Source organism: Budorcas taxicolor, chromosome 11 (genome assembly GCF_023091745.1).
Source record: "Budorcas taxicolor isolate Tak-1 chromosome 11, Takin1.1, whole genome shotgun sequence".
Taxonomy (NCBI): domain Eukaryota; kingdom Metazoa; phylum Chordata; class Mammalia; order Artiodactyla; family Bovidae; genus Budorcas; species Budorcas taxicolor.
This window is the reverse complement of record NC_068920.1, coordinates 108911744-108938737: the sequence shown is the minus strand read 5'-3', so window position 1 is coordinate 108938737 and position 26994 is coordinate 108911744. Positions and strand designations below refer to the sequence as shown.

Below are 26994 nucleotides of genomic sequence, written 5' to 3'. Positions count from 1 at the left end.
AGGGAGAGCAGAGGGTGTGGAGTCTGAGTAGGAAACGAAAAAGAAATAGGAGCAGTGGCCATGGGTGTAAAATACCATGTGACTAATGACTTTGCTTTTCTTTCCTAATTTACAACATAGTACGTGTATGCTGAGTCGTGTCCAATTCTGCAGCCATGGGCTCTAGCCCACCAGGCTTCTCAGTCCATGGGGATTCTCCAGGCAAGAATACTGGAGTGGGCTGCCATTTCCTACTCCAGGGGATCTTCCCCATCCAGGGATGGAAGCCACATCTCCTGGGGCTCCCGTACTGGCAGACAGATTCTTTACCACTGAGCCGCCAGGGAAGCCCTACTCAAAACACAGCTGAAGGCATTTTTTTTGAATCACACTTCCCCAAGGGAGCGGGGCAGGCAGTGAGGGGGAGGTTTGGGGGAGGAAACGTGAATGATTCTCAATCCCACAGAGAATCACATGCTGTGCCCACATCCCCTGCAACAGACAGCTCAGCCTGTGACTCAGGCCCCAAGCGGTGAGGTGGCCGCCCCCAAGCACAAGCCCGGGTGGGTAGAGCTCAGGGACAGAAATGGCGTGCTCATTTGCCAGCTATTTTTTGTTGTTGTTGTTCCTGAACTAAGAGCTCAGGCCATAACTCAACAGCAGGCAGACCATACGTGGGGCTGCCAGCCTCCGAGAGCCATCGCAGCGTTTTGTTGAGAGGGGCTGGCTGCCTGCCCCTCATCCCTCTGGCTTTCTAGCCTGGCCACCCATTAGAATTACGTTTCGAGCGCATTGTGCTAAGTCATTTCATTCACATTTGACTCTTTGCGACCCTATGGATAGTAGCACACCAGGCTTCTCTGTCCATGGGATTCTCCAGGCAAGAACACCGCAGTGGGTTGCCAAGCCCTCCTCCAGGGGATCTTCCCCACCCAGGGATTGAACCCATGTCTCCTGCAGCTCCTGCATTGCAGAAGAACTATGTTGGGATCTTACAAAAACTTCGAAGCCCAGGCCTGGAGACTTGATTCCATGGGTCTGGAGTGGGGCATCGGCATTTGAACTATGTCCCAGGTGGTTTTGATTCTGCCAGTTAACTGTGTCCAGAACAGCATCTCTATCTGCCTGCATATTAGAGTCATCCAGATTTTTTTAAAAAAAAAATCCCCATGTCCAGGCCAGTTAAAACCAGACTTTCCAGGGTGGAGCCGGAGTATCAGTGCTAGAGAAGTTCCGTGTGACTCTAACACTGCTCCCTGGCCTCCACCAAACGCCCACAAACATTGGCCTGTCACTCATCCTCTCCCCACAACTCCTCTGCCCAAGCCCATAGCCCCTCAGCTTCCTTAGTGCAAACCTCAACCCTTAGGACCATCAAAGCCCCGCCACTCCTCCAGACCCATTTCAAGCCTCAGCTGTCATGTGGCGGCTTTGTCCTTCTCTGGGAGTTCTCACCTTCTTCCTGCTCCCAGGCTGTCTTAGAGTATGACCTGATAGCTCCGTGTCCCAGTTAGAGCAGGGGACACGCCCAGCACTTCTGCATTCCTCAAGCAGCCCATGACAAGGTCTATTCAGTTCCATTCTATGCTGGGAACTGGGCATTGGGAAGGGGGCTAGAAATGAAGAACAACCCACAAGTCTCATGGTCTCCAGAGGATGGGCTGTGAAGCAGGAAGCCATCACTTCCAGAGGACCACATAAAACTTCCCCTAGGTGCGGAATGTCACAGAATCAGATGTCAGCATTAGAAGGAGCTTTATTTAATAACTCGGGTTTCCTTGTGGCTCAGACAGTAAAGAATCTGCCTGCAAGGCAGGAGACCCAGGTTTGATCCCTGGATCCAGTAGATCCCCTGGAGAAGGAAATGGCTACCCACTCTAGTATTCTTACCTGGAGAATTCCATGGACAGAGAAGCCTGGTGCACTACAGTCCATGGGGTCACAAAGAGTTGGACACGACTGAAAGACTAACATACACACACACACACACACACACACACACACTCCAGATCTGCCTCCCAACACATACCCAGACATGAGCACAGCACAGAAATCCCTCCATCCCTCACCATTTTCTTCTTGAGTACCTCTCCTGGTGGGGAACTCACCACCTCACAGGGGAGCCGCTTCTATACTTCTTATGTTAAAACCTTTTATTTTTCTCACTCTGCCACAGCGTGCTGAGTTACAGGCCTGGCTATCTCCCTGACTTGACTATAATGGCCTTTCAGGAAGGAACCGTATTTTGCCTGGAACCTCAGGCTGTGCCCAGTAGCCTGCAGGCACTCAGGATTAACTGGACTTGTTGAGCTCCAATGATTAGACCAGATGGAGCCTAAGAGATAACCCAGGATTTCAATAGGGAGGAGCAGCCCTGGAGGCAGAAATCAGGGGCCAGGGATGGAGGGGAGGATGGGTGCCCTGCTGGATGTCCCAAGGTCCTGACTTAGGAAGGAGCTGGCCTTTGAGGACACACTGGGAGTTGGGGAGTTGGTTATGCAGATCTTTCCAGCAATGCCTGTCAGCTGTAAAGATGACAGGTGCTTGATGCTGTCTGCACCCTTCTCAGATTCCGATTCCACTGATTCCCAACGAGGTCCCTTCATCGTTTGTCCTTGGGTGTGAAATGCCAACAGCTCCTACCCCTCTCCCCAAGAAAGAATCAGGGGTGAGTGTCAACACTAGAGATGACACCAGCTATTCCCAGCTGGGAACCTGGGTTTTCACAGGAGCTGCAGGGTTTAGAAGCCTCACCTGGGGATCCTCAGTCAGTGCTCCCTCCCCAGACACCAAGCAGGACTCCCACCCTTTCCCAGGTGCAAACTGGTGGCATAGCTGGTAAAGAATCCGCCTGCCAATGCAGGAGATGCAAGAGACGCGGGTTCAATCCCTGGGTTTGGAGAATCATCTGGAGGAGGAAATGACAACCCACTTCAGTGTTCTTGCCTGGAAAATCCCATGGACAGAGGAGCCTGGCCGGCTACAGTTCATGGGGTCTCAAAGAGTCAGACATGACTGGCCATGCACGCACACCCACCCTTTCCAGGCTCCACCTTCGCCTCCCCGTACCCTACCCTAGGCAGCTGGCCAGATCCCCATCAGAGTTCTTCTTAAATTTGCAAAAATAATGAACCCTGAGGCATAGTTTGGTCTGGATTCAAATGCTAGGCCTGCCCCCTCCCCCATTCCAGCCCACCCGTCTGCTGTCACACCACCATCCTGTCTTAGGAACAAGTATCATCAAAGCTGAATGCACCTCTGGGCTGGCTGAGGGCCTTCAGGAGTCTGGTCAGCTCACTCGGTGTGGTGGCCTCTTTTAGCACGTCACACACCACCTCTCCACAAGCCAGGACAAGCTGTGGTCCAGGAGTCCCTTATCCCACCTAGGGAAGACACAAGGCTCCAGCGACTGGACAGGACAGCAGTGTCTGTGTGTGTGTTGGGGGAGGGGGCATACCAGTCCTGGACAAAGCGGCTTCCAGAAACGTGAGTCTCTGTGTCTGCCCTCACCTGCCCACCTAAGAGAGTCCCGGCCAGCCCACCCCACACCAAATCTCCCTCGGCCTGCCTCCACTTTCACCTGTTCCGCGCAGCTCTGCTTGCTCCTACTTCAGCTTTTCAGGCTCCTCCAGCCCCAGCTCAGTCTCTCACTTCCCTCAGCTCTTTCTCCAGGTGGCCCCACCCATCAGCCCCACCCCTGGGCTCCTGCCCCAGCTAGTGCTGAGGACCATCCTCCACAGGAAGGGGTGGACTGTGCTGGGCAGCCAGGCAGGGCCTGACGGAGGAGAGCTACACTGCGGCCAGACTGGCTCTTCAGAGACCCACCCATCACTGCCAGGGACTGGAAACCCACCCCAGCTCCAAGCCTCCCCATCACAGCGGCCTCCGCTAGCGGCAGCAGGGCAGGGCTAGCAGCTCTGAGTCTAGGGCCTGCAAGGAAAACCACAGGAAAGCCAAGACTGACCACATTCCCCCGCTTACCAGCCTGGGGCAGGCATGACTGCCTGGCCCTGGCTTCAGCTGAATTAGTCACATTTCCTGGGTAGGGTCACTGCCTCGGCATCACTTTTTCCTCCTCCCTGGCTTGTCTTTCTCCTTGCCTGAATGACTACATTTGACTTTTGTTGTTGCAGTCGTTGAAGCTCAGTTCCCAGGAATGGCAGAGGTGGGTGACACAGACTTTGCGATGTTCTGCATGCTGGTTTCCTAAGTGGCCCTAGTGGTAACGAACCCATCCGTCAATGCAGGAGACAAAAGAGATGCGGGTTCAATCCCTGGGTAAGGAAGATCCCCTGGAGGAGGGCATGGCAACCCACTCCAGCACTCTTGCCTGGAGAATTCCATAGACAGAGGAACCTAGCAGACTACAGTCCATGGGGTCCCACAGAATGGAACAGGACTGAATCGACTCAGCACGCATGCAGACCCTGGGAACAAGCACTGAATCTGAATCTCTCTTAACCGAGTGCTTAGATCCCTGGTCAAATTTCTAACAAGTCAATAGTAATTCTAAGGGTGCAAGTTAGGATAATGAATGGTCTGTAACGCCCTGTGCTCACTAAGCCTTCCCAGGTGGCACTAGTGGTAAAGAACCCACTTGCCAATGCAGGAGACATAAGAGATGCGGGGTCGGGAATATCCCCTAGAGGAAGGCATAGCAGCCCACTTCAGTATTCTCGTCTTGGAGAATCCCATGGACAGAGGAGCCTGGTGTGCTCCAGTCCACAGGGTGGCACAGAGACGGACCTGAGTTAGCACACACTAGCGCATGCTGGGTGCCTCTCAAGTCCACCCTTGCTCAGCTTCTCATTCACCAGAGGTTGACTATCACATTCTCAGCCTCAGGTGCTCTGAAGGACAGCAATAAAAAGAATCATGGTTCTGGCTCTACCCAGAGGCCCTCTTGCCTTCAATACATCATAAGGCCCTGGAGCTAGTCTGTCCAGCTTGCTTGTTTGCTTTCCAGAGGAGGCTAGGGGGACCCTGAGAGCACAAGTGACTGGCCCACGATCACACAGGGGGAGGCAGGTAGAGCCAGGGAAGAAGCTTCCATGCCCTCCTAAATCTGTATGGGAGGATGCAGCTAGAATCTGTACACGCTCCAGAAGGAAGTCAAGGGCCTTTCAGCCCAGGACTCTGGCCCATCTCCCCAAGATATAGGCCAGGCTTGGCCCAGGGCTAATCAACAGACTTGTTTGAGATAAGATTCAGCCTTCAGGGCCCCATCCAGGGAGTGGCAGTGGAACAGAATCAATCCACATGTTAGAATTTCTGGACTGGAACAAGATGAGAAGTTAAATGTTCTCTTCAAAGAACACAAACTCTAGCTGGTTGGTACCTGAGTGTCTCCAGTTCCTTAAAAAGAGGGTCTGATGTAATGGAAAGATTGAACAGTTTGATTACTATTGATTCTGCTTCATCTTTCTGGCAGGCTGCAGTCCATGGAATCGCAGAGTCAGATACGACTGAGCAACTGAACCACAACTGCTTCCTCTTGCAAGTGACTTAACTTTTTGTAGCCTCCCTGTGCCCTATCTGTAAAATGGGCATGAAGATAAACAAGCAGATTAAATAAGATGGTGTAATTAACAAGCGAATGATAGATGGTGGCTCGGTGGTAAAAGAATCCAACTGCAATGCAGGAGACTTGCAGGAGAAGCAGGTTGGATCCCTGGGTTGGGAAGATCCCTCGGAGAAGGGGAATGGCAACCACTCCAGTATCCTTGCCTGGGAGATCCCATGGACAGAGAAGCCTGGCAGGCTGCAGTCCATGGATTCGCAAAAGATTCAGACATGACCGATCGACTATTCAACAACTAAACAAATAATAGATGCTCAATAAACCTAGATGGCTTTCTCTGGCCAACAGAGAATGTATCCCGGGACCTCAGTTCATGCGCCCAGCATTTCTGGAAGCAATCCCCCTGCCTCCTCCCCCAGTTCATAATTTAGCAGAGGAATGGGAAGTTAAACCTCAGATCACTCCTCGGGTCTGACTTTCCATTGTCGCCCTTCTAGAACCCCACCCCAGCAAGGCTGGTCCACTCCGGTGTGCACCAGGGCAGAACCTGAGTGGCTTTGGGGCTCTAGACTCCGCAGTGACCAAGGGCACAAGGATGAATCCAACTCACTGCTCTCTTTCTACACTGGAGCCTCACCTGGCTGAAAAAAAAAGGTGGCCCCATCACCGAGGAGGGCGGAGGAGGGTTTGCAAACTATCAAGGAAACAAAAGAGCAGGTCGTTTAAAAGAATTTAGGAGTCTCAAGCCTCTTGGAACTCTAACAGTACACACTGCTATTATTGACATTATCTGGTAACCAAACACTAAAACTTCTTTTTAACAGACTCATATTTCTCCTCCCTCTCCGGTCTCCCAGTGAGAGATGCTCAGTTGGTCCCAAATGGAGTAAAATAAACATTTCTTTAGCACGGCTGCTCCCTCCCGCCCCTCCTTAGGGGAAAGGAGGAGAAGTGATTAGACACGCGGGTGCACCCCTAAGAAAAGAGCGGGGAGCAGGGTGCCCCGTGACCAGCTGAGCCCCTCAGAAGCCTACAGGGGGAACTCAGGCGCCTGCTGGTCAGACCCCAAGCGCTACTTGCCTGTCTGCGCCTCGCTGGCTCGCTCCGGGCACTGCTGCCCTCCCCTCCTCTGCTCCCAGGCCCCAGCCCAACCCCCGCCCCCGCCCCCGCCCCCGCCCCCGACGCGAAAGGCTGGAAGCATCCCCGCCTACCCGAGTGAGTCAGAGGGGAGGGCCGAGCCCCTCGCAGTCATCCCTCCGGTGGAGGCTTGGCACCGAGAGGGACTGAGAATTTGGGCTGGTATTAGGGAAAAACTAACATTACTGTGTGGTAAACTTGGCCAGTGCAAGACTGTGTTCACATCCCATTCAATTGTTAGATCCTTGAGCTGGATTAAGCTGGAATAGCTACTTCTCCTTTAGTGCCTGCTTTGTACTCCGTGCTTTAAAATCTTTTATTTATTTATTCCACCACACACACCGCCCAACCCCCCCTCCCCCCGCCCCGCACTGCATTTGGGATCTTACTTCCCCACCAGGAACTGAACCCATGACCGCTTTGGCAGAAGCTCAGTGTTTTAACCACTGCACTACCAGGAAAGGAAGGAAGGAAGGAAAGTCGTTCAGTCGTGTCTGACTCTTTGCGACCCCATGGACTGTAGCCTATCCCCTGTCCATGCGATTTTTCAGGCAATAGTACTGGAGTGGATTGCCATTTCCTTCCCCAGGGGATCTTCCAGACCCAGGGATAGAACCCAGGGATCGAACCCAGGTCTCCCGCATTGTAGATGGACGCCTTACAGTCTGAGCCACCAGGGAGGTCCCTGTATTTGGTGCCTTAAACGTGACCTCGTTCAGTCCTCACAACTATTTGTCGTTATGCTGCCTAATAGATAATCCTCTGAGAGGCTCAGAGAGGGTGGGTCACAGGTCCAGGGTCACACTGCCAGTTCAGTAGTAGAACCAGGATTCTAATACAGGCTAGTGTGGGTTCAAACTGGTGCAGAAGATATAACACCCCACCCTTCTTTTTTATTAAGAGGGAAGCAGCCCAGCCAGTGTCCATACTTGGAGGCCAGGTCTTCCTTAGGTGAAACCACCAACAGTCCACACTCCCACGTTGGCTTTTGAATGAAGACAGCCATACACAGCAGGCCAACCTCCGCAAGATGTCAGCTGACAAGAGGCACCAGGATTAGGGCATGGCCCCTTGACCCAGAAGGAAGAGGACTTTTCAAGCAGCTTGGAAAATTGCAACCAGTATGACTTTCTCCAAGGCCCACTGATGGGGTATGGTTCAGTTCAGTTCAGTCACTCAGTCGCGTCCAACTCTTTGTGACCCCATGGACTGCAGCATGCTAGGCTTCTCTGTCCATCAACAACTCCCAGAGCCTACTCAAATTCATGTTCATCGAGTTGGTGATGCCATCCAACCATCTCATACTCTGTCATCCTCTTCTCCCACCTTCAATCTTTCCCAACATCAGGGCCTTTTCAAATGAGTGAGTTCTTCGCATCAGGTGGCCAAAGTATTGGAGCTTCAGCTTCAGCATCAGTCCTTCCAATGAATACTCAGGATTGATCTCCTTCAGGACAGACTGGTTTGATCTCCTTGCTGTCCAAGGGACTCTCAAGAGTCTTTTCCAACACCACAGTTCAAAAGCATCAATTCTTCGGTGCTCAGCTTTCTTTATAGTTCAACTCTCACATCCATACAGGACTACTAGAAAAACCATAGCGTTGACTAGATGGACCTTTGCTGGCAGAGTAATGTCTCAGCTTTTTAATATGCTGTCTAGATTGGTCATAACTTTTTTCCAAGGAGCAAGCGTCTTTTAATTTTCATGGCTGCAGTCACCATCTGCAGTGATTTTGGAGCCCAAGAAAACAAAATCTGTCACTATTTCCATTGTTTCCCCATCTGTTTGCCATGAAGTGATGGGACCAGATGCATGGGGTCTGATATGCGCATGCTAAATTGCTTTAATCACGTCTGACTCTATGCAACCCCATGGACTGTAGCCGGAGAGGCTCCTATGTCCATGGGATTCTCCAGGCAAGAATACCAGAGTGGGTTGCCGTGCCCTTCTCTAGGGGATCTTCCTGACCCAGGGATCAAACCTGTGTCTCTTACATCTCCAGCAATGGCAGGTGGGTTCTTTACCACTAGCACCACCTGCCTGGTGGGGTGTAAGGGAAACAATTCAAAGCCTGGTTCTACCTGCTTCCATCTGGGCAACACCAAGGGACTCCACTCCATTCCTGAGGAATGCTTAGACACTATCCTCCCACCTAGTGTCCACCCTCTTCTGGCTCTCTGACTCCAGTCCAGAAGAGCAGGTCAGGCTGAACTGTTGCATTTCCTCAGCCTGGGGGGTGCCAGGGTTCTGTCACAAAACCTAAACATTCCATATCAGATTCTCCCAAAATGTCCATTTGAAGAAACATTGACTCAGGATGCTACTAGCCTTTAAATCTGATCAACAATGAAGTTTTATAGATCATTTCAGCTGCTCTGAGGAATATCCAGGAGGCTGGATGGTTATCTTTTCTGAATGTGCATGACAAGTCACTTCTGTCCCACTCTTTGTGACCCTATGGACTATAACCTGCCAGGTTCCTCTGTCCATGGGATTCTCCAGGCAAGAATACTGGAGTGGGTTGCCATCCCCTTCTCCAGAGGATCTTCCTGATTCAGGGTTGAACCTGGATCCTACATTGCAGGCAGATTCTTTACTGTCTGAGTCACCAGGGAAGCCCATTTTCTGAATAAAACTCACAATTTAAAAGTTTGTTTCTGGGACTTCCCTGGTGGTCCAGTGGTTAAGAATCTGACTTCCAATACAGGGGACACAGGCTAGTTCCCTGGTGGTTCAACAGTAAAGAATCTGCCTGCAATGCAGGAGACCTGGGTTCGATCCCTGGGTTGGGAAGATCCCTTGGAGAAGGCCATAGCTACTCACTCTAGTATTCTTGCCTGGAGAATTCCATGGACAGAGGAGGCTGGCGGGCTACAGTTTATGGGGTCAAAAGGAGTTGGACATGACTGAGCCGCTAACACTTCACTTATTTCACTTTCAGGGAACTAAGATTCCATGTGTTGTGGGAACCTAAGCCTGTGTGTGGCTGCTGCTGAGTCTGCATGCCACAAATAGAGAGAAGCCTGCACCTCAAATGAAAGATGCCACATGATGCAATAAAGATCCCATGTGCCAAAACTGAGAACTGACACAGCCAAATAAATAGACTTTTTTTTTAAGTTTGTTTTCAAGCACTGAAGGGTACTCAGAGGCTTCCTGGATGGTGACATCCCGAATTTCCTTGGTGACCAGTTGGGAAAATGGGACTGTCCCATACAGCACAAATGAGCAGGCCAAGAGAAGCTTGGTGGAGCACTGTGCCCAAGACGGGACAGGTTTGCCCAGGTAAGATAACACTGGATCCTCAGCACCACTCTAAGGTCCTGATAATAGCTGACACTCTTTTGAGTGTTGGCACTAAGTGCCAGGTGCTGTCCTTCATATGGGTTTCTCAATTAATCCTTCCATTTGCCCTCTAAAATAGATCTCCTTTTTCTAGACTGTTTTTAGAAAAATATTTTCTTTTTGGCTGTGCCGAGTTGTCATTGCTTCGAGCAGGATTTCTCTAGTTGTGGCAAGTGTGGGCTGCTCTCTAGCTGCGGTGTGTGGGCTTCTGCTCGCAGTGGCTTCTCTTGTTGAGGAGAACAGGCTGTAGGCATGTGGGCTTCAGTAGCTGTGGCTTGCTTGTGGGCTTAGTTACCCCAAGGCCTGTGGAATCTTCCCAGATCCTTGTCCTCTGCACTGGCAGGGAGATTTTTAACCATTGGACCAAAGGGAAGTCCTGAACTAGATCCTTTTATTATCCTCATTTTACAGATGAGGAAATGGAGGCAAAGTGGTATTGAAATAACTTGCTCTAAAACATGGACATGGAACAACAGACTGGTTCCAAATAGGAAAAGGAGTACATCAAGGCTGTATATTGTCATCCTGCTTATTTAACATATATGCAGAGTACATCATGAGAAACACTGGGCTGGAAGAAACACAAGCTGGAATCAAGATTGCTGGGAGAAATATCAGTCACCTCAGACATGCAGATGACACCACCCTTATGGCAGAAAGTGAAGAGGAACTAAAGAGCCTCTTGATGAAAGTGAAAGAGGAGAGTGAAAAAGTTGGCTTAAAGCTCAACATTCAGAAAACTAAGATCATGGCATCTGGTCCCATCATGGGAAATAGATGGGAAAACAGTGGAAACAGTGTCAGACTTTATTTTGGGGGGTTCCAAAATCACTGCAGATGGTGATTGCAGCCATGAAATTAAAAGACGCTTACTTCTTGGAAGGAAAGTTATGACCAACCTACATAGCATATTAAAAAGCAGAGTCATTACTTTGCCAACAAAGGTCTGTCTAGTCAAGGTTATGGTTTTTCCAGTGGTCATGTATGGATGTGAGAGTTGGACTGTGAAGAAGGCTGAGCACCGAAGAATTGATGCTTTTGAACTGTGGTGTTGGAGAAGACTCTTGAGAGTCCCTTGGACTGCAAGGAGTTCCAACAAGTCCATCCTAAAAGAGATCAGTCCTGGGTGTTCACTGGAAAGACTGATGCTAGCTGAAATCCAGTACTTTGGCCACCTCATGCAAAGAGTTGACTCATTGGAAAAGACCCTGATGCTGGGAGGGATTGGAGGCAGGAAGAGAAGGGGACGACCGAGGATGAGATGGCTGGATGGCATCACTGACTCGATGGACGTGAATTTGAGTAGACTCCGGGAGCTGGTGATGGACAGGAGGCCTAGCGTGCTGTGATTCATGGGGTCGCAGAGTCGGACACAACTGAGAGACTGAACTGAAGACCCCCTTAGAAAATCAGAGCCAGGTGGTAGGACCCCCAACCTCCCCGATCTCCTGAGGTGGACTGAGACCTGCCCCCTCCTCCCCGCCTAGCTCTGCTCTCTCTGCTCCCCCAAGGCCTCTCTTGCTCTCAGCAGTGAATGCTAGTGCCAGCTTTGAGTCCTTCACACATAAAAAGCTACCTCTGCTCATCCTCTAGATAACGTGCTTTAAAAAAAAAGAATTTTTATTTCAAAATAATTCTAGACTCACAGGAAGTTACAAAAATAGTACAGAGCACTGATACACGTTACAATCTGAATTTTTAAAGCATCATGCTAAATGAAAGAAGCCAGTCACGAAAGATCACATATTATATGATTTCATTTACATGAAATGTCCAAAGTCGCAAGGCTATAGAAAGAGGAAGTAGATTAGCTGTTGCTTAGCATCCTAGGGGATGAGAACTTTAGTGGGCAACTACTGATTTCTTTGGGGGGGTGATGAAAATGTTATAAAGTTACATTGTGGTGGTAACTGCACAACTCTGAGAATATACTAAAAAAAATCACTGAATTGTATACCCAGTAAAGCTATCACCAAATGAAAAGTGAAAGGGCTTTGTAACCTTTGACTGGTAAGACCAGCCTCCACCCATTTACACCCCACTTAAAAACACTGTATAGAGAGGTTCCATTTAACTACCACCCAGATTTTCCTAACGGTGACATCTTACTTATCTACACTTAAGGGTGAAAAGTGAAAGTGTTAGTCGCTCAGTTGTGTCCGACTGTTGGTGACCCTGTGGACTGTAGATCGCCAGGCTCCTCTGTCTATGGAATTCTCCAGGCAAGAATACTGGAGTGGGTTGCCATTCCCTTCTCCAGGGGATCTTCCCAACCCAGGGATTGAACCCAGGTCTCCTCCATTGCAGGCAGATTCTTTACGGCTGAGCCACCAGGGAGTCCACACTAAGTGTACCTTCCCCTTTAAAGCAAGCCTTCTGAAGCCCTAGCACCTTTTCTCCAGTACTTCAGAGTGCAGAGAACACCTCAACCAGGCCCCAGGCTTTACAGTTTACAAAACACCCTCTCCACACACAACCATCCCCCAACTTGATCCTCAAAGCAAACCTGTTGACCCATTTCTTGGTTTTCATGATCAGAAGAGCCCCCCTCCCTCCCTGGTATCCTGTTGTTTAGTTGCTAAGTCCTGTCCAGCTTTTTTGTGACCCCATAGTCCGCCAGGCTCCTCTGTCCATGGGATTTCCCAGGCAAGAATACTGGAGTTGGGTTGCCATTTTCTGGGCTCCTGTAGGGTTGCTAAATTTGGCAAATAAAATTTTTGATCTGTCAACCCTGTAGGGTAATCAGCTCTAATGTGCCCAGCCAGTCCTGGGCGGGTCTGGTCATCATTTTGGGACACCGTTGATCACAGACTCTCTAAGTACTGAAAGAGCCCTGGATCGTCGCCTGCTTCAGCAGGGCTGGGCTGGGGCTCCCAGGCCAAGTCCTTACTCTGGCTTTCTCTCCGGGCTTTCCACCTCTCCCAGACCGCGCCCCTCTCCGTGCTTTGGTTTGAGAATCTGCCGGCTGGTCCCATAGGCGCAGGCACAAAGGTCGAGTTGGTGAACGGGGTGGGTAGGAGGTGGAGGCCGGTAGGAAGGACCAGGGGGAGCTTGGCCGAGATTGCGACCCGCGCCAGGCCTACTATCCAGATCCACGGTCCGCTGAAAAAAGCAGGAATAAGGACGGCACCAGGCCGGGCCCAGGTGGAACTCCAATTCCGGGCCCCAGCGAGGCCAGACCCCAGCCCAAACTACAAATCCCAGCAGGAGTGGGGGATGGGACAGGACCTCGGGAGCGCCGGCCTGCGGTCTTTGCGCCTTGCCTAAGTGCAATGAGCCCTCGGGGGCGAGGTTGAAAGGATGGGGACGCCACAGAGGACCTCGAGACACGCTCACACACAAACACACAGACCCGCATACGCGCGCCTGGCCTGTTGGTCCCGCCTTTAGGAACTACAAATCCCAGCAGGCAGTGGACGTGGGGGCGGGACCTCGAGAGGGAGGTGCTCCCGACCGGAAGCGAATAGGCGAGTGTCTGGCATGGTGGGATCCCCTGGCTCCAGGTGGGGGTACCCCTTGCCTCCTGTAAAAGAGGTCCCTTCTCTCCCCGAGGCTCGGCTCCGCGTCCCTGCACACGCTGCTCCACCGTGGGGTCGCCGACTCGAGCCGTTCTCCGAGATCCTGAGCCTCGCCCTCCCGACCCGGCTGGGGCTTCCGGGGAAGCGGATGGCGGGTGGGCGCTTCGGCCAGCAGCTTTGGGTCGCAGAGTCTGCCTCCTTAACCCTCTCTCCTCCGCCTGGCGCGAACTCCCTTTTCCCGGAGGGAGGAGTAGCCCGGACCCTGTGGCAGGACTAAGCCTGTTGGGGATCTCCGTGTGGCCTGCACATCTCGTGGAGCAGCCCAGGGAAGGCCAGGGTTCTCCAAGTTCTGGGATGTAGTTCCGGATATTCGGTCCACAGTGTATGACCGCTCTGAACTTCCTGCACCCCGGCATCAGCTGTATATGGCAGAGCCAGATAAGGCCGAGGGGCTGCCAGGAAGTAATAACCAGGGCACTTTCCTTCAGTATGCTCGCTCTCAAAGTGCTCAGCTCACACCTTAGCGTCTAGCGCCAGCACTCCCCTCCTTACATAAAGATCCACTGGGACACTATAGCAAGGACTTACCCAGGCCCTCGGTGCCAGTCAGGAACTCAAGGGTCCAGCCTGTCTGGTGGGGTGAGGCCCCACTTCATCCACGTGACGGGGCCAGGGCAGTCTCTCTCCCGAAGCCTCTTCTCGGCTGATTTCTGGCTCCCAAGTGAGGGTTCAGGTTACACCTGTATCGAGAGCACTGACACCGCAGTGGCCAGCAACACATTGGACTTTCTGTCTTCAATCCCATTTTTCAGCTTTTACACTTTCTGATCTGGCCATATACTGCTGTTCCCTGATCATCAAAGGTGGAAAACACCTAGTTTATGAAGGTATTAGGGCTTCCCAGCCGGAGACGCAAGAGTCTTGGGTTCCATCCCTGGGTCTGGAAGATCCCTGGAGGAGGCAATGGCAACCCTCTCCAGTATTCTTGCCTGGAGAATCCCATGGACAGAGGAGCCTGGTGGGCTCCACAGCCCATGGGGTCACAATCAGTCGAACAAGACTGAGTGACTAACACACACACAAGAAGATATAACCATGATCCTGTAATATCACAATGAGATTTTATTCTTCTGTAGTTAGGTGAAGACTAGCTGCTTTCTATAAGTATTCCATTTAATCTTGGAACAGAAACAACTCCAGAGAGGATATTGAAAGCAAAATGCCCGGGTTTCTTTTGGTAACTGGAGTAGGGGTCATATTAACTGTGGGGTGGTCTCTAAGCATGCCATTGCTGCCGGAAGTTCTTAGATATTTTGTTTCCAAGTATTTCTGTTAAGACAAAGTAGCATTTTTGTCCCTTTTTTCATTTATTTATTTATGGCTGCACTGGGGCAAGGAGATCCAGCCAGTCCATTCTGAAGGGGATCAACCTTGGGATTTCTTTGGAAGGAATGATGCTAAAGCTGAAACTCCAGTACTTTGGCCACCTCATCCGAAGAGTTGACTCATTGGAAAAGACCCAGATGCTGGGAGGAATTGGAGGCAGGAGGAGAAGGGAGCGACAGAGGATGAGATGGCTGGATGGCATCACGGACTCGATGGACATGAATTTGAGTAGACTCCGGGAGCTGGTGATGGACAGGAGGCCTGGCGTGCTGTGATTCATGGGGTCGCAGAGAGTGGGACACGACTGAGCGACTGAACTGAACTGGGTCTTTATTGCTTTGCCCAGGCTTTAATTTTGGCAAGTGGGGGGCCACTCTTCAGTGTGGTGGTTTCCTACTGCAATGGCTTCTCTTGTTGAGAAGTAAAGGCTCTAGGCCCACGGCCTTCAGTAGCTGCAGCACTTGAGCTCACTAGTTGCGGCTGGAGGACTCTAGAACACAGACTTACTAGTTGTAGCTCACGGGCTCCATTGCTCTGAGGCATGTGGAATCTTCCCAGTCCAGGGATTGAACTCATGTCCCCTGCATTGGCAGGTGGATTCACTGTACCATCAGGGAAGTCTCTAGCCCCTTTTCTGTTTGCCCATTTCTATTACACTCTAACCTTGTGAGAGTGTCAGTCGCTCAGTCGTGTCTGACTCTTTGTGACCCCATGGATTGTAGTATGCCAGGCTCCTTTGTCCGTGAAATTCTCCAGGCAAGAATACTGGAGTGGATAGCCATTCTCTGCTCTAGGGAATTTTTCCTACCCAGGGATCAAACTCAGGTCTCCTGCAATGATTCTTTACTGTCTGAGCCACTAGGGAAGCCCACCCTCTAACCTTTTAAGAGCCTATTTATAGGAATGAGCTCTCTGAGCAATTGAAACTAACTCCTGACTTATGCTCTAACCTGTTGAGTCTTTTCCTAGATAAAAGAAGATTAAAGAATTAAGCAGTTTAAAAATGACTAAGCTCTTTACCCCCAAAAGCCCCCTTAGCAATCCTGCAGGCAGATCATGCAGGCAAGATAACATCTGAAGATAGAGTCAACCAGTCTGTACACAATGGAGAATGATAGAGAACCCAACCTGCCTAGATGATTCACTGAGATTCTTCCCCCACAGGTCTCCCTTTAAAAACTGTCATGTGGATGTTTGGCAAAAACCAACACAATTCTATAAAGCAGATTAATCCTTCAATTAAAAATAAATAAATTTAAAATTAAAAGAAAAACTTCATGGCTAAGCAGAGTCTTTGGAGTGGTCTCTAGACACGAGTCCACCTTCTCCCCAGATCACTTACTTTTCCTTTCTACTGACTGTTCTTGCTGCTTGTTCGTGTTAAGTCGCTTCAGTTGACTCTTTACGAACCCATGGACTGTAGCCCACCAGGCTCCTCTGTGCATGGGATTCTCCAGGCAAGAATACTGGAGTGGGTTGCCATTGCCTCCTCCAGGGGATTTTCCTGACTCAGGAATCTTGTCTCTTGCTTTGGAAGGTGCATTCTTTACCACTAGCGCCACCTGGGAAGCTTGCCTCTCTAATCATTGGCTTCCATCAGCAAGCAGCCAAACCTAGCCTCAATAACAAGACAACCAATCTTTTGCTGAGTAGCCCCTCTGCCCCTAGAGATGAAAGATAGGTGCCATAGAAACTTGGAGACAGTCCTTGGCACTCTATAAGAGCTCATTCTCTCCTGCATTCCAAGACTTAGCACCACTCTTGAATCAGTAAGAGCCTGTGTGACTTGCCAGGGATATGCCAAAGCCATTTAACACCTAACCCTGCTTCCTGAAGATCCAACCGGCAGGGTACAGTTAAAATCACAGGGCAGTATTATTAAGTCATTACAGGAAATATATCTAAGGATAAGGTGCACCAAAAGCTGGGTTCTTTTGGGCTTCCGTGGTGGTCCAGTGGTTGAGACGTGTTCAATTGCTGGTGTCCAGAGGACACGGGTTCAATCCCTGATCCAGGAAGATTCCACGTGCTGTGGGACAGCTGAGCCTGTGAGCCACAACTACAGAAACCCCCTTACCATAAAGCTCATGCTTTGCAACAAGAGAAGCCACTGCAGGGGGAAGCCTGAACACAGCAAACAGAGAATAGCCTCTGCTCTCAGCAACCAGAGAAAGCCCACACGCAGCAACAAAAACCTAGTGCAGCCAAAAATAAATAAAAATTAAAAGAAAAAAGTTGGGTTTCAGGGCCTTGGGAGCAACTCAGAAACATACACATTCTGTACATGAAAGTACTTTCACCTATCCTGGTTACACATCTGGGTGCAACAGCAAGATTTCCACTTTGGCAGAGATATCCTTGGCACATGAATAAAAGTATGTTTCAATAAATGTATGTTTAAACTAGCATTTGAAAACCATAAACAGGGACTTCCCTAGGGGTCCAGTGGCTGAGACTCTGCACTCTCATTGCAGGGGGCCCAGGTTTGATCCCTGGTGGGAAACTAGAGCCCACATGCCGTAACTAAGACTTGGTGCAGCCAAATAAATAAGTGAATATTTAAGAAACAAAACAAATTCATTATTTTAGTAATATCTTCCACTTATAGTGGAATTATAGTTGAATTTATCTCTAAGGTTTTCAGTACTGTTTGTATGTGTATATATATATATGTATATATTTAATCTTGCATTTGTATAGGACTTCAAAAATTTCTGTTGATTTTTCAAAGCAAAGTCCTTACACCAACAGTTGGTTGAAGACCAAGTCTGTGGTCCTGCTGGCCTCGCCCTTTCCTCTGTCAGCCAGTCTAGGAGGTGAGGAACAGCCCGCCATGCCTCTTATCACCACCAGGGGTCGTCCTTTGCCGTGGAACAACTGCTCCGGTCCCTACGGCAGGCCGGGACAGGGTAGAGGGCCCTGAGAGCTTTGGTCTTGTGTACACAATCAGATGGCTTTGGCCCAAGGCCCAGCATTCATGTCCGCTCTAGTATCAGCTTTTCCGTTGGTAAAGGTGGGGAGTGTGATCTCAGGGCTCTCCACACCCATCAGGGAAGGATGTGTGACCGGAGACACATCCGTGAGTGGCAGCTCCAGGTCTCTCCTGAGGGGAGATTGAAGGCCAGGTCGGTTTTCCATACTCTTTCTGGCTCATCAGTCATGGGCGGAAAGAACAAGGGAGCAATGCCAACAGGAGATGCCTGGCTCTCCGGATAGGAGCTGAAGTAGGAAGCTTAAGTAGGGCCTTTCTATATCTGGCCAAGGAGGGGGTGCGGGTGGGGTTGGGGAATGAGAGGGGTGGAGTGTAGGGAAAGTGGGGGTAGAAATAGATGCCCGGCCTCCACTTATTAAGGTAAATAGAGGAAGGGACCTAGTAGGGTGATGGCAGGGTCAAAGGTACCCAGAGAAGTGCTGTTGGTAACCATTTGCATTTAAAGAAGCAGATATACAGAGAATGGAGAAGGAAATGGCAACCCACTCCAGTATTCTTGCCTGCAGAATCCCATGGACAGAGGAGCCTGGTGGGCTGTAGTCTGTAGGGTCACAGAGACTCGGACACGACTGAGCGACTCTGCACCCACGTAAACAGGGAAAGGGCTGCTGGACACTGTGCTGAGCCTCGGCCTGTGGTTGGTGTCCCATGAGAGGAAAGGAGCAAGCCATGGGCCTTTCAGGGAAGAGATGGAGGCTGTTTGCAGGGAGGGGCGGGGCTTTGAGCAGGCAGTGAAGAGTGAGTAACATTTGAATGTGCAGCTACAGCAAATGTTTTTGAGAGCCTGGTATGTGCCAAGCTGTGGGCCAGGCACTTGGGATTTGGTAATGAACCGGACAGACCCAGTTGCTACCCATGTAGAGCTCTCATAGTTGAGTGGGAGTTCACAGTCTAGCCCTGAAACGTACCCACAGATTTAATTACAGTGGGAGCCCCAAGAATGTGTGTGTGGGACACAGTACCCTGGTCTGGGACCCCTTCTGAGAGTCACAGAAGCTGTGGCCTGAAGGAAGAGGGAGGCAAGGGGTGGGAGTCATTCCTGCACAGCCCCCAGGTAAGGAGCCTGTTTGAGACTAGAAAGGGATGAACCAAGCCAGGTACCATCACACGTGTTGGCAGCCACCCTATGTGTGAAAGTGCATCTTAGGCGCTCAGTCATGTCCGACTCTTTGCGACCCCATGGATTGTAGCCTGCCAGGCTCCTCTGTCCTTGGAATTCTCTAGGCAAGAGTACTGGAGTGGGTAGACATCCCCTTCTCCTGAGGATCTTCCTGACCCAGGGATGGAACCCAGGTTTCCTGGGTTGCAGGCAGATTCTTTACTGTCTGAGCCACCAGGGAAGCCTCCCTGCCCCCACCTTATCCAGGCTTCCGGCTACTGGGACACCTGCTGGGCTCTCTCACAGGCAGAATCTGGGCAGTGGATTAATGCATCAAGTTTAAGGACAGCTAAAGGAGCTCTGGTGATCTGCATGATAAGGAGTTGAGGAGGGAGAAGGTTGGAGTCTGGGGGGAGGGACAAGGTAATCACAACATCTGTGAAGGTTGCCAGTTGCAGAGCCGATGAGACTGGATTTGGGGGGGATGGTAACAATTCTTGAAGTAGAACATGCATGTAAGAAAGTCCTTTTTTCTTTCTTTAAATATTTATTTATTTATTTGCCTGTGCTGCATCTTAGTTGTGGCATGTGGGATCTAGTTCGGGCCCAGACTCGGGCCAGACTCGGGCCAGACTCGGGCCCCCTGCATTGGGACTGCAGAGTCTTAGCCACTGGACCACCAGGGAGGTCCCTCTTCCTTTTTTTCTTTTTTAAACTGCATTTAAGAGAGTCCTCTCTTCTCCCCACACCCCACCCTGCGCTGTGCAGCACGTGGGATCTTAGTTCCCTGACCAGGGATGGAACGCATGACCCCTTGCAGTGGAAGCTCAGAGTCTTAATCACTGGACAGTCAGGGAGGTCCCCAGAGTGCCCTCCCTCTTTGCCATATTCTGTAAGGACAATAAAGATCTAAATTTCTTCCAAATGAAATTTCCTTAAGTCAACAGGTTGCAGCTGGGGCCACCTGGGGCCCAGTCATGGTGGAACCACAGACAGAAGGTGAATGAAAGTGCATGCATGGGGGAAAATGGAAAGGCTGGGACTGGAGAGGTAGGTGGGGCTGGAGAGGTAGGTAGGGCTGATCTTACAAGGCAGCAGGAAGCCTTAGTCTCCATTCAAGGGGTCAGAAGGTGGGGGAGGGTCGAGCAAGGGTTCCAGGCAGAGCTGGGTCATGACTGAATCTGTTGTGAGTTAGTGATCCAGAACAGGGAAGTGCACGGTGGGTGGTACAGAGACCTGGCTTTACCCTAGACGCCAGAGAAAGCCAACCTCAGCTTTCAGCCGCAACCCTAACTACTGCTGAATCTGTAGAAAGCTAGTGCTCTGCTCTCTAGAAAAATACCAACTGAACGTGGAGTTTTGTATCTACCTTCAGGGAGATGGAGGGAGGGCTGGTCACAAAGCTCTGAAGCTGCAGCAATAAATGAAGGTGCATCAGGGAGGGATAGGGGCCAGAGACTGCTCTTAGGAGGCTGGTCTGTGTGTCATCGGTCAGCCTCCATCACGTGTCACAGCTGCCACTAGAGTAGGCTGAGTCAGCAAGCCTGAGAGGGCGGCAGCCAGGAATGGGGTGAAGGGGTAGGGGAGGGCTTCTGCCAGCTTGTGCTAAACCAGCTCCCACATTGCCCTCCTCTCATCAGCCCGGGAAGGCTCCTTCTCTCCCTCCTGCCACCCACCTTCCTGCAAGATTGCCCCCGACCAACTTTAACCCATCTGCAGACAGTTCACTTGGCCTAATGCCTCTTCCTACTTGCTTCTTGGGCTGGTAACTAGACCACCCGTTCAGGTAAACATATCCTTAGGAATCCTTAAGACTCATTCATTCTCCCTTACCCCTCAGAGGTCCTGCTTCCCTCCCCACTTCCCCCTCCCCATCCCCTGTGACCTATGTGGTCCTAACTCATGGTCAGAAAGTTCTTTCCCTCTTTCTACCCCACCCTCTTCCACTTGCCCTGATGGATTCCTGTTCTCCCAGGAGGAGAAACCTTGTCTTATCACTATGCTTTTGATTTTTTCCACCTGTCCCCCTACTTCCCTGGCTTAAGGGACCTTGGTTGTCCTGTAGTGACCCCCAGAACCTACCCTTGGCCTTGCCCCCCACTCCCAGGGTTGTCCTTCTCCCGGTGCTTCCTCGTAGCTGAAATCCAGGTCATCCCTTCCTCCTTTGCTTCCTTCTTTTTATTTTTTGACCTGTATTGACTGATTTTTCAAAAACAATTATTTTTGGCTGGGTTTGTGTTGCTGCACCCTGGCTTTCTCTCGTTGTGGCAAGCAGAGGCTACTCTCTGCAGTTCATAGGCTTCTCATTGCAGTGGCTTCTCTTGTTGAGGAGCGTGGGCTCTGGAGCACACAGGCTTCAGTAGTTGTGGTTCCCGGGCTCCAGAGCACAGGCTCAGTAGTTGTGGCACATGGACTTAGTTGCTCTGAGGTATGTGGAATCTTCCTGGACCAGGGATCAAACCTGTATCCCCTGCATTGGCTGGTGGACTCTTTTCCTCTGAGCCACCAGGAAAGTCCATTAGTTTTTAAAGTTAGAAAGTTAATTAATGCTTGTCATATAAAAGGCCCAAGAAAAATATATAGAAATATAGAGTTATGATAGAAATATAAAGCTATGACACTTATTTCTACCTTGCCTCCTATTCTCATGAGATACCTGGATGCGGCCCTCCCAGTTTGGGACTTCTTGGTATTCCTGTGGTGATCCCACTGATGCTCCATCTATAAACCAGAGTTCTTCACTGAAAGGAAGAGAAACCTGCTCTACCTAGTTTAGACTGGAAAGTAACTTATTAAAAATATTCTGTAGCTGGTTACATTACCAGAAAGACCAGAGAACGAGCCAGGAACAATGTCCCAAAGGCCATGGCCAAGCTGATCCCGGTCCTGGTTCCACTGGGGTCTCAGCCTCTCTGCCCTCTGGAAACAGGATATAGCAATCACCCTGTCCCTAGGGTAGATGGCCCTGGAATGCCAGCTTTGGTTACAAAGCCCAGTGTTGGGGCACCTGGCTGGCAGAATGCCTGCACCCCAGCAGTTAAGGAGGCCAGGGAAAGCCTCATCTGGCTTCTGGGATTGGAGGCAAGAAGTTACAACACTGAAGGAGGCGGCCCCCAAAGCAGGAAGTGCCCCACAGCCAATGGGAATGGCAGATCTTCAGCCTTTAGGGGTCAGCATCTCAGCATCTCCTGCTCTATAACCTACACTCTCCCACCTCTGAAACTTCTGACCGCAGCCCGCTGACCTGTCCTCCATCAGGTCCTCAGAAACCACCCCCTCCTGCTCACAATGCTTCACACATGCTGGGGACCCCAGCCAACCTTGGCCACCCTCCCTGTCTGCTGGCAACACCACCATGGACCTCAGCACCACCTCCTCGGGAAGAGGTGATACTTACTGCACATGTGCTGTGTGTTTCATGTAACTGTCAGTCACTCAGTCGTGTCCAACTCTTTGCGACCCCATGGACTTGCAAGAAGCCCTCCAGCAAGAATACTGGGGTGGGTTGCCAGTCCATTCTCTAGGGGATCTTCCCAACCAGGGATTGAACCCGTTTCTTTTACATTGCAGGGAGATTCTTTACCACTGAGCCACCAGGGAAGCCCAATGTGTATTTCACGTGCTTCATCTTCTTCAGCAGAAGCGCCTCCACCACAAGGAATGCCCTGTTCTCATCTCCATTGACACAGAGGACAACTGTAGCCTAGCGAGACGGAACGTCTCCTGGGGTCTGTCCTCTATTACTGGGAGGGATCTCTGGAGGGCAGGGTCTGTGTCACATTTCTTCTTTGCTGGCAACCCCTGTGTTCCCAATGAGCTAAGGGCTGACTGTGATTCTAAAGATGTCCTAGGAATTGCATCTTCTCAGAATGAGAAGCGTTTTTTAGAGCAGCATTTCTCAAACTTGAATGTTCGTAAGCATCATCTAGGATGCTTGTTTAAAATAATATAGATTCCCAATTCCCTCCTGGAACATCCGATTTTTAAGATCTCAGGGAAGGTCTGGGAACCTAAGACTTGAATAAGTCTTCCAGTGATTCTTGTGATCATGCAAATGGGGGGAACACTGCTCTCCAGAGCTGTTTTTATTTCTTAGGGTGGGTTTAGACTACGTTGCGCCTGAGGATGTTGGCCTCTTATCATTGGCGATCAGCAGCTGAGATCTGGAATATGCAGAGAATCACTGGGAGCTGTGAGAGGACCATAAAATTGACACTCAGATGCTGCCAGAGAGTGGGGCACTGGAACCTTTAAAATGTGAGTTTCCAGCAATTCCATTTCTAGGAATTCATCCCAAAGGAGTAGCTATAGTTATGTGCACAAGACAATGCTGTGCCAAAGACGGATAAAGAGGCTGTCCAAATCTGCCTGTGCCATCAGCATGAAGCATGGTGCTACAGGCCTGGCTGCGGTGACACAAAGCCATGAAACACCCTCTGTCCGTCCCCTGCTCCCTGATCTGCTGAGCCAGTGCCCCCACCCAGAAGGCATGGATTCCATTCTACTTCCCTCACCCAGGCCCTGGCATTTGCCTATGCAAAACCCTGAACAGGAGAGGAGGTGGCTGAGGCCAGAGCTGTCTGGACTGGGAAGACCACTCAGTTTGGGGTTCACATCAGGAGAGTGTCTAGAGAATCTTGTTGAGTTTGACAGGAGGTCCCTTTGGGGTGGGGGGGGGGAAGTTGCCCCCTGCCTGATGGTCTAAATATAGAACAAAGGTCAGCTAGGGAGGGGAGGTCAGGAGGAAACCCCTATCCTGGACTCCAAGCCTGGATTCTTTCTTGATTTTCTTTTTAGTTTTTCCTACAACACCAAATGGGCACCTCTCAAACCACCCCAATGACTTTCCATAACTTCTTTTTTATTGAAGTATAGTTGATTTACAATATTGTTTAGTTTCATATATATATAGTACATATATACCTATATATGTACTATATATATACATGTATGTACATATATATATATATATATTCTATTTTTTGGATCCTTTTCCATGACAGTTTGTTACAAGATACTGAATATAACTCCCTATGCTACACAGTAAATCCTTGTTGCTTATCTATTTTGTATATGGTAGTGTATATCTGTTAATCCCCTACTCCCAATTTATTCCTCCCTCCTCCTTTAGGGTGTCCCAGGTGGCTCAGCAGCAGAGAATCCGCCTGGCAAGCAGGAGATGCAGATTCAATTCCTGGGTCAGGAAGATCCCCTGAAGAAGGAAATGGCAGCCCACTCCAGTGTTCTTACTGGGAAATCCCATGGACAGAGGAGCCTGGTGGGCTGCAGTCCATGGGGTCGCCAAGAGTCAGAGGCGACTGACATGTGCACTCCTTCCCCTTTGATAACCACAAGTCTGTTTTCTATGTTGGTGCGTCTCTTTCTGTTTGGTAAATAAGTTTATTTGTACTATTTTTAAAATCTTTATATATTTATTAAATGTTTTTGTTTTTATTTTTTGGCCACAACACGGCTTACAGGTTCTCAGTTCCCTGACCAGGGATTGAACCCAGGCCACAGCAGTGAAAGCTAGGAATCCTAACCTCCAGGGCAGGAGGGAATTCTCAATTTGTACTATATTTTAGGTTCCATATATAAGCGATATCACACGATATGTATCTTTTACTATCTGACTTACTTCATTTAGTGTAATAATCTCTGGGTCCATCCCTGTTGCTATAAATGGCATTATTTCACCCTTTTCTTTCTTTCTTTATTCAGCTGTGTGGGGTCTTAGTTGCAGCATGTGGGATATTAGTTCCCTGACCAGGGATTGAACCTGGGTCCTCTGCATTGGGAACATGGAATCTTAGCCCCTGGACCACCTGGGAAGTTCCCTGTTTCATCCTTTCCTGTTGCTGAGTTCATAGCTTCTTAAGTGTCTTTTTGCTTGCAGGTCCCAAGAATTATCAGGTCTTCCCGTCTATAGTCTGTGGCCAGCTCCAGCCCTGGGCCCTCTCCCCAGTGCCCCCAGCCTCCGGAGATGCAAGTACACGGCCTTCATTGTTCCTCTGAGCTAACAGCTAGGATGTCACCAAAATAAAAGCCACAGGAAAGTTACACTGCCCTAGAACGGTCTTACTTTGATGATCCTCATCTGTGTCCCCTCATTTCCTGTCTAAACAGAGCCTGACACAAGGCCTGGCCTGGCCGTTTCTTTTTTGCCTCAAAACTCAGAAGTTAGAGTTCCAAAGTCCACTCAGGTAACAGAGCACCGGGGCTTCCCAGGTGGGTCAGTGTCAAAGAACCCACATGGCAATGTAGGAGATGTGGGTTTGATCCCTGGGTCAAGAAGATCCCCTGGAGAAGGGAATGGCAACCTACTCCAGTATTCTTGCCTGGGAAATCCCATGGACAGAGGAGCCTGGCGGGCTACAGTCCACGGGGTCACCAAAGAATCAGACACGACTTGGCAACTGAACAACAGAGCACTAGGATGTTACGGGCGTCTAAAGGAAACCTGTGACTACTGACGCTTCTAATTCTATCACAGGAAAGGAGGGTCAAGACCCAATCCTAGGTGAGGTACAGGATGCTCGGTGGCTAGTGCGTAGGCTCTGGCTTGCGCGAAACTTGCATTGAATCCCACCTCCAGCACTTACCAATTGTATGACCTTGGGAAGGTCACTTCATTTCTGAGTCTCAGTGCTCTGGACTGAATTTGTCTCCCTCCAAATTCATAAGGCTTAACCCCACATGTGATTGTATTTGGAGACTGGGCCCTTTGGGAGGTAATTAAGGGGAAACAAGAACATTTCTTTTTTAAAGGGCAATGAGATCGTAACGGTGGGGCCCTGGTGCAATAGGGCTGGTGTCCTTATTAGAAGAAATCAGAAATTTCTCTCTAGGGACTCACCTGATGGTCTAGTGGTTAGGACTTTGCCTTCCAATGCAGGGGGTGCAGGTTTGATCCCTGGTCGGGAAGCTAAGATCCCACATGCCTTGCCACCAAAAAACAAAACTTAAAACAGAAACCATATAGTCAAAGCTATGATTTTTCCTGTAGTCACGTACAGATGTGAGAGTTGGTCCATAAAGAAGGCTGAGGGCCAAAGAATTGATGCTTTCTAACTGTGGTGCTAGAGAAAACTCTTGTGAGTTCCTTGGACTGCAAGGAGATCAAAACCAGTCAATCCTAAAGGAAATCAACCCTGAATATTCACTGGAAGGACTGATACTGAGACTGAAGCTCCAATACTTTGGCCACCGGATGCACAGAGCTGACTCATTGGAAAAGACCCTGATGCTGGGAAAGATTGAAGATAAAAAGAGAAGGGGGTAGTAAGGATGAGATGGTTACATAGTGTCACTGAAGCAATGGACGTGAATCTGACCAAACTCTGGGACATAGTGGAGAACAGAGGAGCCTGGTGTGCTATCCTCCACAAGGTTGCAAAGAGTTGGACATGACTTAGTGACTGAACAAGGACAAAACAGAAACAATACTGTAACATATCAATAAAGACTTTAAAAATGCTCCACATTAAAAAAAAAGAAAAGAAACCTCTCTCTCTGAAAAGAATTCTCTCTCTGCCTGCAATCACAGAAAGGCCATGTGAGGACACAGCAAGAAGCTGACTGTCTGCAAGCCAGCAAGAGAGCTCTAGCCAGAAATCAACCCTGACGCCACCTTGACCTTGGTCTTCTAGCCTCCAAAACAGTGAGGAAATAAACTTCTGTTGTTTAAATCACCCAGCCTGGGGTACTCTCTGATGGCAGCCTGAGCTGACTAATATGCTCATTTTCCTCATCGGCAAAGCAGAGAAACAATTAGGAACCACACCATGAGGCTATTGTGAGAATCCAGTGAGGAAATGTGTGTGTAATGCCTGCCTGTTCAGCTTGCCTGCAGCACCTTCCGAGCCTGGAATGATGCCTGGTATATAGTGGACGTTCAGTAACTACCTACCAAATGAATAACTACATCCATCAGGAAAGGAATCAGGGACTTCCCTGGCCGTCAGTGGTTGAGAATTTGCCTGCCAATGTAGGGGACACAGGTTCAATCCCTGTTCT

At 49.9% G+C, this 26994-nt stretch overlaps 1 protein-coding gene across 7 annotated transcripts in view; it reads right to left on the bottom strand.

The window, feature by feature from the left end:
• The window catches only part of CAPG (capping actin protein, gelsolin like), a 134519-nt gene that overhangs the window by 11399 nt on the left and 96126 nt on the right, over nt 1–26994 (bottom strand). Inside the window, exons 1-2 of one of the 7 annotated variants that reach the window (XM_052647777.1) lie at nt 3560–3579; nt 3236–3362 (exon numbers count right to left, since the gene is read on the bottom strand). The exons of 2 other annotated variants lie outside the window; for them this stretch is intronic. The gene's annotated coding sequence lies outside the window, so the exon portion shown is untranslated. Of the gene's footprint in view, nt 1–2733; nt 2759–3235; nt 3363–3559; nt 3631–6580; nt 6620–14089; nt 14181–26994 lie in introns of those variants that run through there. 4 more of the 7 variants (XM_052647778.1, XM_052647773.1, XM_052647776.1 and 1 more) reach the window with 4 other exon arrangements.